The sequence below is a fragment of the Somniosus microcephalus genome, unplaced genomic scaffold (genome assembly GCF_052327205.1).
Source record: "Somniosus microcephalus isolate GS21.2 unplaced genomic scaffold, FLI_Smic_1.0 unresolved_chr1, whole genome shotgun sequence".
In the NCBI taxonomy this organism is placed as follows: domain Eukaryota; kingdom Metazoa; phylum Chordata; class Chondrichthyes; order Squaliformes; family Somniosidae; genus Somniosus; species Somniosus microcephalus.
The window spans coordinates 3,013,936-3,032,532 of NW_028225179.1; the positions used below are offsets into that span (position 1 = coordinate 3,013,936).

General features: G+C 52.0%; 1 pseudogene across 1 annotated transcript in view; it reads left to right on the plus strand.

The window, feature by feature from the left end:
- The window catches only part of LOC147093186 (uncharacterized), a 97,037-nt pseudogene extending 78,787 nt beyond the window's left edge, over positions 1-18,250 (plus strand). The window contains exon 5 of the transcript XR_015074682.1: positions 17,074-18,250. The product of XR_015074682.1 is annotated as an uncharacterized LOC147093186 (transcript). The remainder of the gene's footprint in view (positions 1-17,073) is intronic.
- The last annotated feature ends 347 nt before the right edge of the window (positions 18,251-18,597 follow it).

Sequence of the window (18,597 nt, forward strand, 5' to 3'; positions counted from 1 at the left end):
CGGGGGAGTGGGTAGGCGTCCAGCAGGGTGTAGCGATTTATTGTCTGGCTGTAGTCGATGACCAGGCGCTGCTTCTCGCCGGTCTTAACGACCACAACCTGGGCTCGCCAGGGGCTGGTGCTGCCCTCAATAATCCCTTCTTTCAGGAGCCGCTCCACTTCGGTTTTAATGAAAACCCTGTCCCCGGCACTGTATCGCCTGCTCTTTGTGGCGATGGGCTTACAGTCGGGGGTGAGGTTAGCAAACAGTGGTGGGGGGGTGACTCTGAGTGTGGAGAGGTTGCACCTGGTGCGCGGCGGGCAATTTGGAAGCTGCTGGCTGCGGACTGTGAGTGGGGGTAGGGGTCCACCGTACGCCATCGTAACACTTTTAAGGTGGCACTGAAAATCTAACCCCAGCAGGACGGCAGCGCAGAGGTCAGGCAGGACCAGAAGTTTAAAATGATCGTACACGGTCCCGTCTACTACGAGTGTCACCACGCAGTAGCCGCCGATGTCCGCCGACTGGGACTCGGAGGCCATAGAAATCCGCTGTTGCGCAGGCAGGACTGGGAGAGAGCAACGCCGCACCGTGTCGGGGTGGATGAAGCTCTCCGTGCTCCCAGAGTCAAAAAGGCAGATTGTATCGTGACCATTTACCTTAATGTCCATTGTGGAACTGGCCAGTTGGTGCGGTCTCGCTTGGTCCAGTGTAACGGATGCCAGCGTAGGGGTCGGTGTGTCGCTGCGGGTATCAGATGAGGCGGTGTCGGGGGCCTGCTGCGTCCCGGCTGTCATCCAAGGTGGCGGCGTCCATGATCCCCATGTGGCTGGAGGCGTCCAAAATGGCTGCTGTACCGGTGATTCGCACATGGCCGGGGAGGTCCAAGATGGCGGCCCGCATGGCCCACATGCGGCGCTGCTGGGGTTCGGGGTGGCTTTGGCCCTGCAGACGCTAGCGTAGTGTCCCTTCTTCCCGCAGCCCGAGCAGATCGCGTTTTTCGCCGGGCAGCGCGCTCTGGGGTGTTTTGCCTGGCCACAGAAGTAGCATTTCTGGACTTGGGGCACTGCTGTCTGGCCTTGGGACACTGCTGCGGTAGTTGGGCCGTTGTTGGGGTGTGGCTGGGGTGGCACGGCGCTATGAGGCGGTCCTACCGTGTCCCAGGCTGTCATTCCCCGCGGCGTCCACGGTGCAGAGGAGTAGGCATCCATGCCCTGGTAGGCTGCATCCAACGATAGTGCGAGTTCAGAGGCCTTGTTGAGGTCGAGGTTACTCTGCTCCAACAGTCGCTGTCGGGTGTAATTGGATCTGTGGCCCGATACAAAAGCGTCCCGGATAAGTTCCTCTGTGTACACGGCGGCCTTTACATCCTTACAACCACAGGCCCGGCCAAGCACAGACAGTGCCTGAAGGTATTCCATGGTCGATTCCCCAGGTTGTTGTTTACGACTCCCCAGAAGGTGCCTGGCGTACACTTCGTTCACTGGGCGCGTGTACTGGTCCTTGAGGAGCTTGATAGCGTCCGCGTACGAGGTCGCGTCTTGGATGACCGAGTACACTCGGTGGTTCACTTTGGAGGTCAGGACATCCAGCTTGTCCTCGTCCGATTTGATTGCTTCGGAGGCGGTCAGGAATTTTTCGAAACACTTAAGCCAGTGAGTAAACTTGGTGGATGAGTCCGCCTCCCGATGATCTAAGTCCAGGCATGCTGGTGTGAGGATCTTCTCCATTATAAAAATGTTGTTAATAAAATTGATGCGCTATCAATTACTCATAAAAGACTGAGAGTTAGAAGAGTAACCAAAGGCTTTTATTAACAACAGAATGGAGGTCTGCCTCGAGTGGTCGACTGGTCCAGGATACCAAGGGCTGGGGAGCAGTCACCTTTATACTAGGACCTGTGGGAGGAGTCAGCCGAGGCATGTCCAGGCATGTACACAGTGGAATACAAACAGGACAAACAGGAATACAAACAGTGGTTTACCACAGGAGAAAGGTCAGAGAGAGTCCCATTGACTCAGATACACACTGATCCTGGAGATGGACTGGGGAGAAAGGTCAGAGAAAGTCCCATTGACTCAGATACACACTGGTCCTGGAGATGGACTGGGGAGAAAGGTCAGAGAGAGTCCCATTGACTCAGATACACACTGGTCCTGGAGATGGACTGGGGAGCAAGGTAAGAGAAAGTCCCATTGACTCAGATACACACTGGTCCTGGAGATGGACTGGGGAGAAAGGTCAGAGAAAGTCCCATTGACTCAGATACACACTGGTCCTGGAGATCGACTGGGGAGAAAGGTCAGAGAGAGTCCCATTGACTCAGATACACACTGGTCCTGGAGATGGACTGGGGAGAACGGTCAGAGAGAGTCCCATTGACTCAGATACACACTGGTCCTGGAGATGGACTGGGGAGAAAGGTCAGAGAAAGTCCCATTGACTCAGATACACACTGGTCCTGGAGATGGACTGGGGAGAAAGGTCAGAGAAAGTCCCATTGACTCAGATACACACTGGTCCTGGAGATAGACTGGGGAGAAAGGTCAGAGAGAGTCCCATTGACTCAGATACACACTGATCCTGGAGATGGACTGGGGAGAAAGGTCAGAGAAAGTCCCATTGACTCAGATACACACTGGTCCTGGAGATGGACTGGGGAGAAAGGTCAGAGAAAGTCCCATTGACTCAGATACACACTGGTCCTGGAGATAGACTGGGGAGAAAGGTCAGAGAGAGTCCCATTGACTCAGATACACACTGGTCCTGGAGATAGACTGGGGAGAAAGGTCAGAGAGAGTCCCATTGACTCAGATACACACTGGTCCTGGAGATAGACTGGGGAGAACGGTCAGAGAGAGTCCCATTGACTCAGATACACACTGGTCCTGGAGATGGACTGGGGAGAAAGGTCAGAGAGAGTCCCATTGACTCAGATACACACTGGTCCTGGAGATGGACTGGGGAGAAAGGTCAGAGAGAGTCCCATTGACTCAGATACACACTGGTCCTGGAGATGGACTGGGGAGAAAGGTCAGAGAGAGTCCCATTGACTCAGACACACACTGGTCCTGGAGATGGACTGGGGAGAAAGGTCAGAGAGAGTCCCATTGACTCAGATACACACTGGTCCTGGAGATGGACTGGGGAGAAAGGTCAGAGAAAGTCCCATTGACTCAGATACACACTGGTCCTGGAGATGGACTGGGGAGAAAGGTCAGAGAGAGTCCCATTGACTCAGATACACACTGGTCCTGGAGATGGACTGGGGAGAAAGGTCAGAGAAAGTCCCATTGACTCAGATACACACTGGTCCTGGAGATGGACTGGGGAGAAAGGTAAGAGAGAGTCCCATTGACTCAGATACACACTGGTCCTGGAGATGGACTGGGGAGAAAGGTCAGAGAGAGTCCCATTGACTCAGATACACACTGGTCCTGGAGATGGACTGGGGAGAAAGGTAAGAGAAAGTCCCATTGACTCAGATACACACTGTGGTAAACCACTGTTATAGTTATCACTGTATATTGTTCTCACTGTTCTCACTGTCACATCACTACACGAGGTCGCCTCTTGTCGCACTGTTATACCTGGGCTGACCACCTCCGACTCCGCCCATTACCTGCCCAGGTATAAAGGTAGCTGACTGGCTAGTATTCCTCCCTGTTGGATCGGATCACCCACGAGGGTGGGCTCTGTTATTTAGCCAATAAAAACCTTCAGTTACGTTCTTAACTCGTCGCCTTTTATTGGACTAATTGATAGGCATATCAATTTTATTGGCTAAATTTTAAAGATGTCTGATAATGAACAGCAACAGCAAGGAGCTCACCCAGCAGCACAGCAACAGCAGCCTCCAGACAACGGGCCACACCAGCCGGCTTGGCTGCAAGCCTTGAAACCACCATACCTGGATCTAAACCCACAGGCACCAAACGCAGCCCTCAACTTCAAACACTGGCTGGACTGCTTCGAATCCTACCTGGAAGAATCCGGCGCCCCGCAGAGATCCAAACTAAGACTTCTGAACGCCCAAGCGAGCCCGAGAGTATACGCACTCATACAGGACACGACTACGTACGAGGCCGCTATCAACCTACTGAAACAGCAGTACCGCAGCCCGGTAAATTACATGTACACCAGGCACCTCCTAAGATCCCGCCCGCAACAGCCAGGAGAGTCTGTAGCTGAATTTTTACGGGCGCTAAGAGCACTCGGCAGGAACTGTGACTTTAAAGCGGTGACGGCTGTTGAAAATACGGAAGATAATATCCGCGATGCCTTTGTGAAAGGCCTACGGTCCGACTACTCACGGCAAAGACTGCTTGAAGCTAAAGACCTCGACCTGGACAAAGCTGAAGCCCTCGCTCTCTCCCTGGAGGTGGCCCATCAGGACCAGGAGGCGTTTTCCAGGTACTGCTCGCGACCCTGGGACTCGGGCCCGACCCCTACCGCAATACCCTTCGCAGCGCCGCCCCCGGGACCTACCTCAGCGTCGGCGTCCCGGACCCGACCGGGCCCGCCACCCCCGGTACCGGCTCCGACATCGGGCACCCGCGATCGGGCCGCCGGCTGCTTCTTTTGCGGCCAGGAGAAGCACCCGAGGTCGCGCTGCCCAGCCAGGAACTCTACCTGCACAACCTGCAGGAAGAAAGGCCATTTCTCTAAGGCCTGCAGGAGCGGATCTTCAGAGGCCAGCAGTGCCTCATGCGAACTGTGGGGGCGGCCATCTTCTTTCACGGCAACTGAGGCCAGTATCCCCACACGTGAGTCATGGGGGCGGCCATCTTTGATCAAGGCAACCGACCCCAATAGTGCCTCATGTGAGTTATGGGGGCAGCCATCTTCTCCGCCATTTTGTCCTACCTCGTGGGAGACGCCATTTTACACACCACGCCCGACTGCCACCGGGCCCCCGGACCCGACGACCGCCTCGCCCGCAGACGACAACGACTCGCTTACCTACACGCTAGCCTCCGTCACTCTGGATCAAGCCCGCCCACACCACCTGTCCAAGTCGATGATGGACATCAAAGTAAACGGCCACGCCACGACCTGCCTGTTCGACAGCGGAAGCACGGAGAGCTTCATCCACCCAGACACGGTGAGCCACTACTCCCTCCCTGTCCTGCCAACGCGCAACCGAATCTCGATGGCATCGAGGTCCCACGCCACGGACATTAGCGGCTACTGTGCTGTGACCTTGTCGGTTAAGGGTACAGAGTATAAAAACTTTAAACTCCTCGTCCTCCCCCAGCTCTGCGCTGCCGTCCTACTAGGGCTGGACTTCCAATCCCACCTCCAAAGTGTAACCCTAGCATACGGTGGACCCCTCCCCCCACTCACAGTCGACAACCAGCGAAGGTTAAACCGCCCACCGCGTAACACCTGCAGCCTATCCACCCTCAAGGTGCCGCCACCTTCCCTGTTCGCTAACCTCACCCCCGACTGCAAACCCGTCGCTACCAAGAGCAGGCGGTACAGCGCTGGGGACAGAGCTTTCATTAGCTCTGAGGTGCAGCGTCTCCTGAAGGAGGGCATCATCGAGGGGAGCAACAGCCCCTGGCGTGCCCAGGTCGTGGTCGTTAAGACCGGCGATAAAAATCGCCTGGTCATCGACTACAGCCAGACCATAAACAGATACACCCAGCTGGACGCATACCCCCTTCCCCGCATATCTGACATGGTCAATCAGATTGCACAATACCGCGTATTCTCGACCATCGACCTTAAGTCGGCCTACCACCAACTCCCTATCCACCCCGAGGACCGCCAGTACACCGCCTTCGAGGCGAATGGGCGCCTATACCACTTCCTTAGGGTCCCCTTCGGTGTCACCAACGGGGTCTCGGTCTTCCAAAGGGAGATGGACCGGATGGTTGACCAGAACGGACTGCAGGCCACATTCCCCTACCTAGATAACGTCACCATCTGCGGCCGCGACCGGCAGGACCACGACGTGAATCTGGAGAAATTCCTCCGTACGGCCCAACGGCTGAACCTCACCTACAATAAGGAGAAATGCGTGTTTAACACAGCGCGCCTTGCCATCCTTGGCTGTGTAGTAGAGAACGGAGTCATCGGCCCCGACCCCGAAAGAATGCGCCCCCTCATGGAGCTACCCCTCCCCCACTGTCCAAAAGCACTTAGGAGAACCCTGGGGCTTTTCGCCTACTATGCCCAATGGGTACCCAATTATGCGGACAAAGCCAGACCCCTCCTGAAAACCACATCCTTCCCCCTCACGGAAGAGGCGTGCGCGGCCTTCTCCCTCATTAAGGGAGACATAGCCAAGGCCACAATGCACGCAGTGGATGAGTCAATCCCCTTCCAAGTGGAGAGCGATGCATCCGACTTCGCCCTAGCCGCTACCCTTAACCAGGAGGGTAGGCCGGTAGCCTTCTTCTCAAGGACCCTACAGGGCCCCGAGACCCGACACTCGTCGGTCGAGAAGGAAGCCCAGGCAATTGTGGAGGCAGTACGGCGCTGGAGGCACTACTTGGCAGGCAAACGATTTACCCTCCTCACCGACCAACGCTCGGTTGCCTTCATGTTTAATAACAAGCTGAGGGGCAAGATCAAGAACGACAAAATCTTGAGGTGGAGAATCGAGCTTTCCACCTATGATTATGAGATCTTGTACCGGCCCGGTAAACTGAACGACCCCCCTGATGCTCTTTCACGCATTACATGCGCCAGCGCGCAAAGTGATAGACTTCAGACCCTCCACAATGACCTCTGCCACCCCGGAGTCACCAGACTCTACCATTTCATTAAGGCCCGCAACCTGCCATACTCCATCGAGGAGGTCAGGACCATGACCAGGAACTGCCAGATCTGTGCTGAGTGCAAACCGCACTTCTATAAGCCGGACAGAGCAAGCCTGATCAAGGCCACCCGCCCCTTCGAGCGTCTGAGCATCGACTTCAAGGGGCCCCTACCGTCATCCGACCGTAATGTGTACTTCCTCAACATCGTTGATGAGTACTCCCGTTTCCCCTTTGCCTTCCCCTGCCCAGACATGACCAGTAACACGGTCATTAAATGCCTGAACAAACTCTTCGCCTTGTTCGGGTTCCCGAACTATATACATAGTGACCGGGGCGCCTCCTTCATGAGCGAGGAACTCCGTCAGTTCCTATTGGAGAGGGGTATTGCAGCAAGCAGGACCACCAGCTACAACCCCCGAGGGAACGGCCAGGTGGAAAGAGAGAACGCGACGGTATGGAAGGCCACCCTCTTAGCCTTAAAGTCTAAGGGCCTCCCAACCTCCCGCTGGCAAGAGGTCCTCCCGATTGCGCTGCACTCCATCCGGTCACTACTTTGCACTGCCATTAACACCACCCCCCATGCCCGAATGTTTGTCTTCCCCAGGAAGTCGACTACGGGAACCACCCTACCAACCTGGCTGACCTCTCCGGGACCCGTCTTGCTGCGAAAGCACGTGAGGGCCCATAAAACGGACCCCCTGGTCGAGAAGGTGAACCTCCTGCACGCCAACCCCCAGTACGCCTATGTGGCTTACCCAGACGGACGGGAGGACACTGTCTCCTTACGAGACCTCGCACCCTCACCCCCCCCTCCCAACCCCCCGAGTCCAGCCGAGGTAGACGGCATGCCGGAACCCCACGAGCCTTTGCCGACTACGCAGACACCAGCTTTAACACCGGATAATGTAACACCGCCGCTGCGACGATCGGAGAGGCTAACGAAGCCTCCGGACAGACTGACATACCAGAGCTGGTAATACACTTCACCCCGCCGGACTCTAATCTAAACAAGGGGTGAATGTGGTAAACCACTGTTATAGTTATCACTGTATATTGTTCTCACTGTTCTCACTGTCACATCACTACACGAGGTCGCCTCTTGTCGCACTGTTATACCTGGGCTGACCACCTCCGACTCCGCCCATTACCTGCCCAGGTATAAAGGTAGCTGACTGGCTAGTATTCCTCCCTGTTGGATCGGATCACCCACGAGGGTGGGCTCTGTTATTTAGCCAATAAAAACCTTCAGTTACGTTCTTAACTCGTCGCCTTTTATTGGACTAATTGATAGGCATATCAATTTTATTGGCTAAATAATGATAGGCATATCACACACTGGTCCTGGAGATGGACTGGGGAAAAAGGTCAGAGAGAGTCCCATTGACTCAGATACACACTGGTCCTGGAGATGGACTGGGGAGAAAGGTAAGAGAAAGTCCCATTGACTCAGATACACACTGGTCCTGGAGATGGACTGGGGAGAAAGGTCAGAGAGAGTCCCATTGACTCAGATACACACTGGTCCTGGAGAGGGACTGGGGAGAAAGGTCAGAGAAAGTCCCATTGACTCAGATACACACTGGTCCTGGAGATGGACTGGGGAGAAAGGTCAGAGAAAGTCCCATTGACTCAGATACACACTGGTCCTGGAGATGGACTGGGGAGAAAGGTCAGGGAGAGTCTCATTGACTCAGATACACACTGGTCCTGGCGATGGACTGGGGAGAAAGGTCAGAGAGAGTCCCATTGACTCAGATACACACTGGTCCTGGAGATAGACTGGGGAGAAAGGTCAGAGAGAGTCCCATTGACTCAGATACACACTGGTCCTGGAGATGGACTGGGGAGAAAGGTCAGAGAGAGTCCCATTGACTCAGATACACACTGGTCCTGGAGATGGACTGGGGAGAAAGGTCAGAGAGAGTCCCATTGACTCAGCTACACACTGGTCCTGGAGATGGACTGGGGAGAAACGTCAGAGAGAGTCCCATTGACTCAGATACACACTGGCCCTGGAGATGGACTGGGGAGAAAGGTCAGAGAGAGTCCCATTGACTCAGATACACACTGGTCCTGGAGATGGACTGGGGAGAAACGTCAGAGAGAGTCCCATTGACTCAGATACACACTGGTCCTGGAGATGGACTGGGGAGAAAGGTCAGAGAGAGTCCCATTGACTCAGATACACACTGGTCCTGGAGATGGACGCTCCCGCACTCGCCCCCTGACCCTCCCGCACTCGCCCCCTGACTCTCCCGCACTCGCCCTGATGGGGCTCTTCTCAAGTACACCAAGTGGTGCAATAAAACACCTCCAGAATCAAGGCCCTGCTCCTGGGGAAGGTGATCAGGCCCCAGGAACCAGTGCAAGTGAAGCGACTCCTTCTCCCGGAGATTTATTAAACGTGAATGCTCCAAGAGTTGACCAAAAATCAGGTTAGTAATATTAATCAAGGAGTCAATTTCTGCTGTAAGGAGGGATGATACCTTAGCAGGTTCCTCTAATGAGGCCATATGGGTAGAACGTAAAAACAAAAAGGGGGCAAGCACTTTGCTGGGAGTGTACTATAGGCCCCCAAACAGTAAGGGGGAGATAGAGGAACAGATATGTAGGCAAATCTCAGAAGTGTAGAAATAATAGGGTAATAATTGTTGGGGATTTCAACCTCCCCAATATTAACTGGGATAGTCAGAGTGTGAAAGGCTTAGAGGGTGTGGAATTCTTAAAGTGCATCCAGGAGAGCTTTTTCAGCCAACATGTAGAAAGTCCTACAAGAGAGGGGGCGGTACTGGACCTAATTCGAGGGAATGTAGCAGGGCAAGTGGTAGAAGGGTTAGTAGGAGAGCATTTTGGTAACAGTGACCATAATTTGGTGAGATTTAAAGTAGTTATGGAAAAGGACAAAGATGGACCGGAAATAAAGGTTCCAAATTGGGGGAAGGCCGATTTTAATATGATAAGGCAGGATCTGGCCAAAGTGGACTGGGATCAGCTACTTGTAGGAAAATCCACATCAGAGCAGTGGGAGTCTTTCAGAAAGGAAATAGAGAGAGTACAACGCCAACATGTTCCCGTAAAGGTCAAGGGTGGGACCAACAAACCCAGGGAACCCTGGATGTCGAGGGACATACAAGAATGGTTTAGGAAAAAAAGGGAGGCTTTTGGCAGATACAAAGGTACAAAGGACTAAAAACAGTGGAAGCCCTAGAGGAGTATAGAAGGTGCAGGGGGGCACTTAAAAAAGAAATTAGGAGAACGAAGAGGGGTCATGAAAAAACACTGGCAGGCAAAATAAAGGAAAATCCCAAGGTGTTTTATTAGTATATTAAGGGCAAGAGGATAACCAGGGAAAGAGTAGAGCCCATTAGGGACCAAAGTGGCAATCTGTGTGTAGAGCCAGAAGATGTAGGTGAGGTTTTAAATGAATATTTTGCATCTGTGTTCACTATGGAGAAGGACGATGCAGGCATAGAAATCAGGCAGGGGGATTGTGATATACTTGAACAAATTAGTATTGAAAGGGAGGAGGTACTAGTGGTTTTAGCGGGCTTAAAAGTGGATAAACCCCCAGGCCCAGACGAGATGTATCCCAGGCTGCTGTGTGAGGCAAGGGAGGAGATTGCAGGGGCTCTGACACAAATTTTCAGAAGCTCTCTGACCACAGGGGAGGTGCCAGAGGACTGGAGAACAGCTAATGTAGTACCATTATTCAAGAAGGGTAGTAGTAGGGATAAACCAGGGAATTACAGGCCAGTGAGCTGAACATCAGTGGTAGGGAAATTATTGGAAAAATTCTGAGGGACAGAATTAGTCTCCACTTGGAGAGGCAAGGATTAATCAAGGATAGTCAGCATGGCTTTGTCAGGGGGAGATCATGTCTAACCAATTTGATTGAATTTTTCGATGGGGGTGACTAGGTGTGTGGATGAGGGCAGTCCAGTTGATGTAGTCTACATGGACTTCAGTAAGGCTTTTGACAAAGTCCCACATGGGAGACTGGTCAAGAAGGTAAGAGCCCATGGGATCCAGGGCAATTTGGCACATTGGATCCAAAATTGGCTTAGTGGCAGGAGGCAGAGGGTGATGGTCAAAGGTTGTTTTGTGACTGGAAGCCTGTGTCGAGTGGGTTACCGCAGGGATCGGTGCTGGGTCCTTTGCTGTTTGTAGTGTACATTAATGATTTAGATATGAATGTAGGAGGTATGATCAGTAAGTTCGCAGATGACACGAAAATTGGTGGAGTGGTAAATAGCGAGGAGGGAAGCCTCAGGCTACAGGAGAATATAGACGGGTTGGTTAGATGGGCAGCACAGTGGCAAATGGAATTTAACCCTGAAAAGTGTGAGGTGATGCATTTTGGGAGGACTAACAAGGGAATACACAATGAATGGTAGAACCCTAGGAAGGACAGCGGATCAGAGGGACCTTGGTGTGCATGTACATAGATCCCTGAGGGCAGCAGGGCAGCTAGATAGGGTGGTTAAGAAGGCATATGGGATACTTATATTCTATGCCTCCGCTAATGAAGGCAAGAGCAGGGAGGTTATGATGGAGCTGTACAAAACGCTAGTTAGGCCACAGCTGGAATACTGTGTGCAGTTCTGGTTGCCACACTATAGGAAGAATGTGATTGCATTGGAGAGGGTGCAGAGGAGATTCACCAGGGTGTTACCTGGGCTGGAGCGCTTCAGCTATGAAGAGAGACTGGACAGGTTGGGGTTGTTTTCCTTGGAGCAGAGAAGGCTGAGGGGGGACCTGATTGAGGTGTACAAAATTATGAGGGGCATAGGGTAGATAGAAAGGAACTTTTCCCCTTAGTAGAGGGGTCAATAACCAGGGGGCATAGTTTCAAGGTAAGGGGCAGGAGGTTTAGAGGGGATTTGAGGAAATGCTTTTTCACCCAGAGGGTGGTTGGAATCTGGAACTCACTGCCTGAAAGGGTGGTAGAGGCAGGAACCCTCACAACATTCAAGAAGGATTTAGATGAGCACTGGAAACACCATAGCATACAAGGCTATGGACCAAGTGCTAGAAAATGGGATTAGAATAGACAGGGCTTGATGGCCGGCGCGGACACGATGGGCCGAAGGGCCCCTTTCTGTGCTGTATAAATCTATGACTCTATGGTAGCACTCTTGCCTCTGAGGCATAAGGTTGTGGGTTCAAGTCCCACTCCAGAGACTTGAGCACAAAAATCCAGGCTGACACTCCAGTGCAGTGCTGAGGCACTGTCAGAGGTGGCGTCTTTCGGATGAGACATTAAACTGAGGCCCTGTCTGCTCTCTCAGGTGGATGTAAAAGATCCCATGACACTATTTTGAGAAAGAAAGACTTGCATTTATATAGTGCTTTCATGACCAGCAGACGTCTTGAAGTGCTTTACAGCCAATGAAGTACTTTTGAGGTGTAGTCACTGTTGTAATGTGGGAAAGAGCAGGGGAAATATCCCTGGTGTCCTAGCCAATGGTTATCCCTCAAGCAATGTAACAAAAGGATAATAGCAAAATACTGCGGATGCTGGAAATCTGAAATAACAACAAGAAATGCTGGAAACACTCAGCAGGCCCGGCAACATCCGTAGAGAGAGAAACAGAGTTAACAAAAAGATAGATTATCTGGTCATTGTCACATTGCTGTTTGTGGGAGCTTGCTGTGCGCTATTTGACTGCCGCATTTCCTACATTACAACAGTGACTACACTTCAAAAGGACTTCATTGGCTGTAAAGCACTTTAGGACGTCCGGTGGTGGTGAAAGGCGCTATAGAAATGCAAGTGTTTCTTTCTTCACTGGTCTCACCAGCGACCTCTTCTGGCTGATGGTTAATTGACAGACAATAGTCCGCGCATGCGCACAGGGAGCGGCGGTTCGGACCGAGTCCGGCACAGTGACCCCTCCCGGTCACCAAGGGTAAAAACCGTGCATGCCCAGAAGGGGCCAACCCCCCTCCCCCACTCGGAGCTGCGCCTGCGCACTCGGATCCTGCCGGACGGAGTTGGCGTGGGGCATTCCGGGGAAAGGCCTTGGTGTCGGGTCCAGAGTCGCGACCGGTGACGCAAAGTGAGTTTTCTCCGCTCCGATTGGGTGGAGAATCGCGCAGGGTGGGGGTAGGGGTGGATCGGGAGAGAATAAAGAGAAATAGAAAAATCTGAGAGTCCGCGAGGCCCCGGACCGAGCGGCGTCAGTTGGACGGAGCACGTGATCTCCTCGGGGAAATGTGACCTGGCCCCAGGGCCTGATTGACGGGAGCTTCCGACCAATAGGGAGCGAGCGGGGCAGGGCTGGAGGAGCGAGCCGGCGGCGGGTCCTCCAACCAATCGTGGAGCCTGAGGGGCGGGACTAGCGCCGGCTGATTGTCTGATCCGCAGGGCAGCGAGTTTCTCCAGTCCCTTGTTCAGGGCCCGGGGCCAGGGGAGGCTGTGGGCCTTTATTCCCCTCATTGGACACAAGGCTCTTTGGCTCACAACACACTGGCTCAGGTTTTAATACAGACTTTTTAAATTCATCAATAGAAGCAGATAAACCTCGTGCTTCTGTGGAACAAACTTTCTAATATTTTATAGAATCATAAAATGGTTACAGCACAGAAGGAGGCCATTCAGCCCATCGAGCCCGTGCCGGCTCTCTGCAAGACCACTTCAGCTAGTCCCATCCCCGCCCTTTCCCCGTAACCCTGCAATTCTTTTTCATTCAGGTACTTATCCAATTCCCTTTTGAAAGCTGTGATTGAATCTGCCTCCACCACCCTCTCGGGCAGTGCAGTCCAGATCCTAACCACTCGCTGCATAAAAAAGTTTTTCCTCATGTCGCCTTTGGTTCTCGACCCTTCCGCCAATGGGAACAGTTTCTACTCTGTCCAGACCCATCATGATTTTGAACACCTATCAAATCCCCTCTCTACCTTCTCTGCTGTAAGGAGAACCACCCCAGCTTCTCGAGTCTATCCACATAACTGAAGTCCCTCATCCCTTATCACTGGAACCATTCTTGTAAATCTTTTCTGCACCCTCTCTGAGGCCTTCACATCCTTCATAAAGTGCAGTGCCCAGAATTGGACACAATTCACCAGTTGAGGTTGAACCAGTGTTTTATAAAGGTTGATCATAACCTCCTTCCTTTTGGACTCTCTGCCTCTATTTATAAAGCCCAGGATCCCGTATGCTTTTTTAACCACTTTCTCAACCTGCCCTGCCACCTTCAATGATTTGTGCACACATACCCCCAGGTCTCTCTGTTCCTGCACCCCCTTTAAAATTGTACCCTTTAGTTTATTTTGCCTCACTTGGTTCTTCCTACCAAAATGTATCACTTTGCACTTTTCTGCGTTAAATTTGATCTGCCACATGACCGCCCATTCCACCAGCCTGTCTATGTCTTCTTGAAATCTATCACTATCCTCCTCACTGTTCACTTTACTGCCACGTTTTCTGTCATCTGCAAATTTTGAAATTGTGCCCTGTACACCCAAGTCTAAGTCATTATAATATATATCAAGTAAAGCAGTGGTCCTAGTACCGACCCCTGGGGAACACCACTGTATACCTTCCTCCAGTCCGAAAAACAACCATTCACCACTACTCTCTGTTTCCTGTCACTTTGCCAATTTTGTATCCATGCTGCCACTGTCCCTTTTATTCCATGGTCTTCAACTTTGCTGGCAAGCCTATTATGTGGCACTTGTGGAACGCCTTTTGGAAATAAATGTATACCACGTTAACCGCAGTGCCCTCATCAACCCTCTCTGTTACCTCATCAAAAACTCAATCAGAATCAGAGCGGCCGGGACCAGAGGACATGTGGCCAGAGCCCCGGCACCAGGAAACCCAGGGTGCAGCGCCTCCCCCATCCAAGCCGCCGCTTCCCGGTTTCTTCAGCCGGTTCCACCAAGTCCGAATCGGGAAAAGGACAGGAGCCAGGCTCCCAGAATGGCCCACGGCCCCGGGGGGCATGCGCACTCTCAGCAGGGAAATCAGCGCATTGGATAGAGTGGTTTCTGGGGCACGGGGGATTGTGGGTGCTGCGGCCGCCATTAGTCAGCGGCTGTCAGGAAGAGTTTTATTTCAGGCTGACGGAAGGTAGGTCCCTGGCCGCCTGTGTAGGTCCTTTTGTTGCTTCATTGTTGAGGATATAACTAGTAAAATAGATAAGGGAGAATCAGTGGACGTTGTGTATTTGGACTTTCAGAAGGCTTTTGATAAGGTCCCGCATAAGAGATTAGCGTGTAAAGTTAAGGCACATGGGATTGGGGGCAAGATATTGACTTGGATAGAGAACTGGTCGGCAGACAGAAAGCAAAGCGTTGGAATAAACGGGTCTTTTTCCGAGCGGCAGGCAGTGACTAGTGGGGTACCGCAGGGATCGGTCCTTGGACCCCAGCTATTCACAATATATATTAATGATCTAGACAAGGGAACTAGATGTAATATCTCCAAATTTGCAGACAACACAAAGCTGGGTGGGCATGTGTGCTGTGAGGAGGATGCTGAGAAACTACAGGGTGATTTGGACAGATTGGGTGATTGGGCAGAAGCATAGCAGATGCAATATAACGTGGATAAATGTGAGGTTATCCACTTTGGTGGCCAAAACAGGAAGGCAGATTATTATCTGAATGGCAATAGATTGGGAGAAGGGGAAGTGCAACGAGACCTGGGTGTCCTTGTGCACCAGTCGCTGAAGGTAAGCATGCAGGTGCAGTAGGCGGTTAAGAAGGCTAATGGTATGTTGGCCTTCATAGCGAGAGGGTTTGAGTACAGGAACAAGGATGTCTTGCTGCAGTTGTACAGGGCCTTGGTGAGACCACATCTTGAGTATTGTGTGCAGTTTTGGTCACCTTATCTGAGGAAGGATGTTCTTGCCGTGGAAGGAGTTCAGCGAAGATTCACCAGGCTGATACCTGGGATGGCAGGAATGACGTATGAGGAGAGATTGGGACGATTGGGCTTGTACTCGCTGGAGTTTAGAAGAATGAGAGGGGCTCTCATTGAAACTTATAAAATTCTGACAGGACTGGACAGACTAGATGCAGGAAGGATGTTCCCGATGGTCGGGGAGTCCAGAACCAGGGGTCACAGTCTAAGGATAAGGGGTAGGCCATTTAGGACAGAAATGAGGAGGAAGTTCTTCACCCAGAGAGTGGTGAACCTGTGGAATTCTCTACCACAGAAGGCAGTGGAGGCCAATACATTATTAAATATATTCAAGAAGGAGTTGGATATATTTCTTAAGGCTAAAGGGATCAAGGGGTATGGGGAGAAAGCAGGTACCGGGTACTGAACTTGGATGATCAGCCATGATCGCATTGAATGGTGGAGCAGGCTCGAGGGGCCGAATGGCCTACTCCTGCTCCTATCTTCTATGTTTCAGTTTGAGCTGGAATGGAGATGGAGGAGAAGCTGCTGGGTTTAACCGCCAGTACTTCTGAGCCCAGGAGGACCCAACAATTTCCAATGTGAGACTGTCAAGGGAGGTGGATTCTGGGGGAGATTAGGTTGTTAAACAGACACTGTTCGTACAATGTAGAAGAGTATTGTTTTAGGAACAAGTATTTCTGTACAGGCTTTTAATCCAGTTTACATCTACAGATTTGTTTTAATTCATTCTTGGGATGTGGGCGTAGCTCGCAAGAGCAGCAAATATGGCCAATCCCCAGTTTCCCATTGAGAGGGGGGTGGTGAGTCGCCTTCTTGAACTACTGCACTCCGTGTGGTGAAGGTATTCCCACAATATTGTTCGGTAAGGAGTTCCAGGATTATGACCCAGCAACGATGAATATATCTGAGTCAGGATGACGTGTGACTTGGCGGGGAACTTGGATGTGATGGTGCTCCCATACAACAGCTGCCCTTGTCCTTCTAGGTGGTGGAGGTTGTGGGTTTTGGAGGTTCTATCAAAGTTCTGGTCGAGTTGCAGATGTATAAAGTTCCTATCCTTCCCCCCCCGCACCTCCCTCTCTCCTCCCATAGAGGCCAGAGTCTTGTGTAGGCCCAGACCAGGTGGCGGATTCCCTTCCCTGAAGGACATTAGTGAACCAGTTGGGTATTTATGACAATCCAGCATCTTTCATGGTCACTTTTTTCTAGTGCCGGCCCCACAATTGAGCAGATTCATTGAGCTCAATTTCACAACCTGCCTTTGTTTTCTTGTGGGTTGTCTCTCACGCTCCCTGTTTTATATTAATTTTACAGGGCACTGGAAGGGAAGGATTTGCAGACGGTAAGCTCAAACCAAACATCACTTCAAGATCTAACAGAGTCACTCGACTCATCGGATCTGAATATCATCGGCCTCTGAACATGGAAGCAAAAAGCACCGTTCACAGCGAGGAGAAACCGTACACGTGTTCTGTGTGTGGACGAGGCTTCAGCCAACCCTCTGGCCTATCGATACACAAGCGCATTCACACCGCGGAGAGGCCGTTCACCTGCTCTGAGTGTGGGAAGGGATTCACTCAGTCATCCCACCTACTGACACACCAGCGAGTTCACACTGGGGAGAGGCCGTTCACCTGCTCTGAGTGTGGGAAGGGATTCACTAAGTCATCCAACCTACTGACACACCAGCGAGTTCACACTGGGGAGAGACCGTTCACCTGCTCTGAGTGTGGGAAGGGATTCACTCAGTCATCCACCCTGCTGGTACACCAGCGTGTTCACACCGGGGAGAGACCGTTCACGTGCTCTGAGTGTGGGAAGGGATTCACTAAGTCATCCAACCTGCTGACACACCTGCGAGTTCACACTGGAGAGGGTCTGTTCACCTGCTCTGAGTGTGGGAAGGGATTCACTCAGTCATCCGACCTTCAGACACATCAGCGAGTTCACACTGGGGAGAGGCCATTCACCTGCTCTGAGTGTGGGAAGGGATTCACTAATTCATCCAACCTGCTGAATCACCAGCGCGTTCACACTGGGGAGAGGCCGTTCACCTGCTCTGAGTGTGGGAAGGGATTCTCTAAGTCATCCAACCTGCTGAATCATCAGCATGTTCACACTGGAGAGAGACCGTTCACCTGCTCTGAGTGTGGGAAGGGATTCGGTAATTCATCCAACCTGCTGAATCACCAGCGAGTTCACACTGGGGAGAGGCCGTTCACCTGCTCAGAGTGTGGGAAAGGATTCACTAAGCCATCCTACCTGCTGAATCATCAGCATGTTCACACTGGGGAGAGGCCGTTCACCTGCTCTGAGTGTGGGAAGGGATTCACTAATTCATCCAACCTGCTGAATCACCAGCGAGTTCACACTGCGGAGAGGCCGTTCACCTGCTCTGAGTGTGGGAAGGGATTCACTCAGTCATCCAGCCTGCTGACACACCAGCGAGTTCACAAGTGACTGCACGGGTTGGATTCTGCTGTTGTTGCTGCTGTTAATCACATTCAGGACTGAACCATGTTCATTCTGACAGTTGGGGTTTGTTTCTGCTGATGTTAATAACCCCTATAACTGGGCTGGAATTTAATATTCTGGATAGATGTCAAATAAACGAGCTTTGTTTTAAACACATTATTGTAGATTTTCTTCTTTCCCACCTGAGTGTTTAGCATCACCTAGCTGGAGCTCAAAGGACAATCTGGGGGAGGATCGTACGGTGGGAACAGAACTCCAGCCTGGACGCAGTCCTTCAGGGCCACACTGAGAGGGGCAAATGGCACTTTGGTCTTTCTTGTCTCTCTTCACTGACAGCAAAGTAGCCGTGCAGGTTAATCTCGAGGCGTGTGAGAAACGTGTCCCAGCCGCTCTCTGCCATGGTTCAGAGCTCCTAGGCACGGAACAGAAGGCTCCTTTAGGAATGTACCCCAGTGCTTTTTTTTTAATGGCCTTTTTAACCTGTGTTGCTACTTTTAGTGA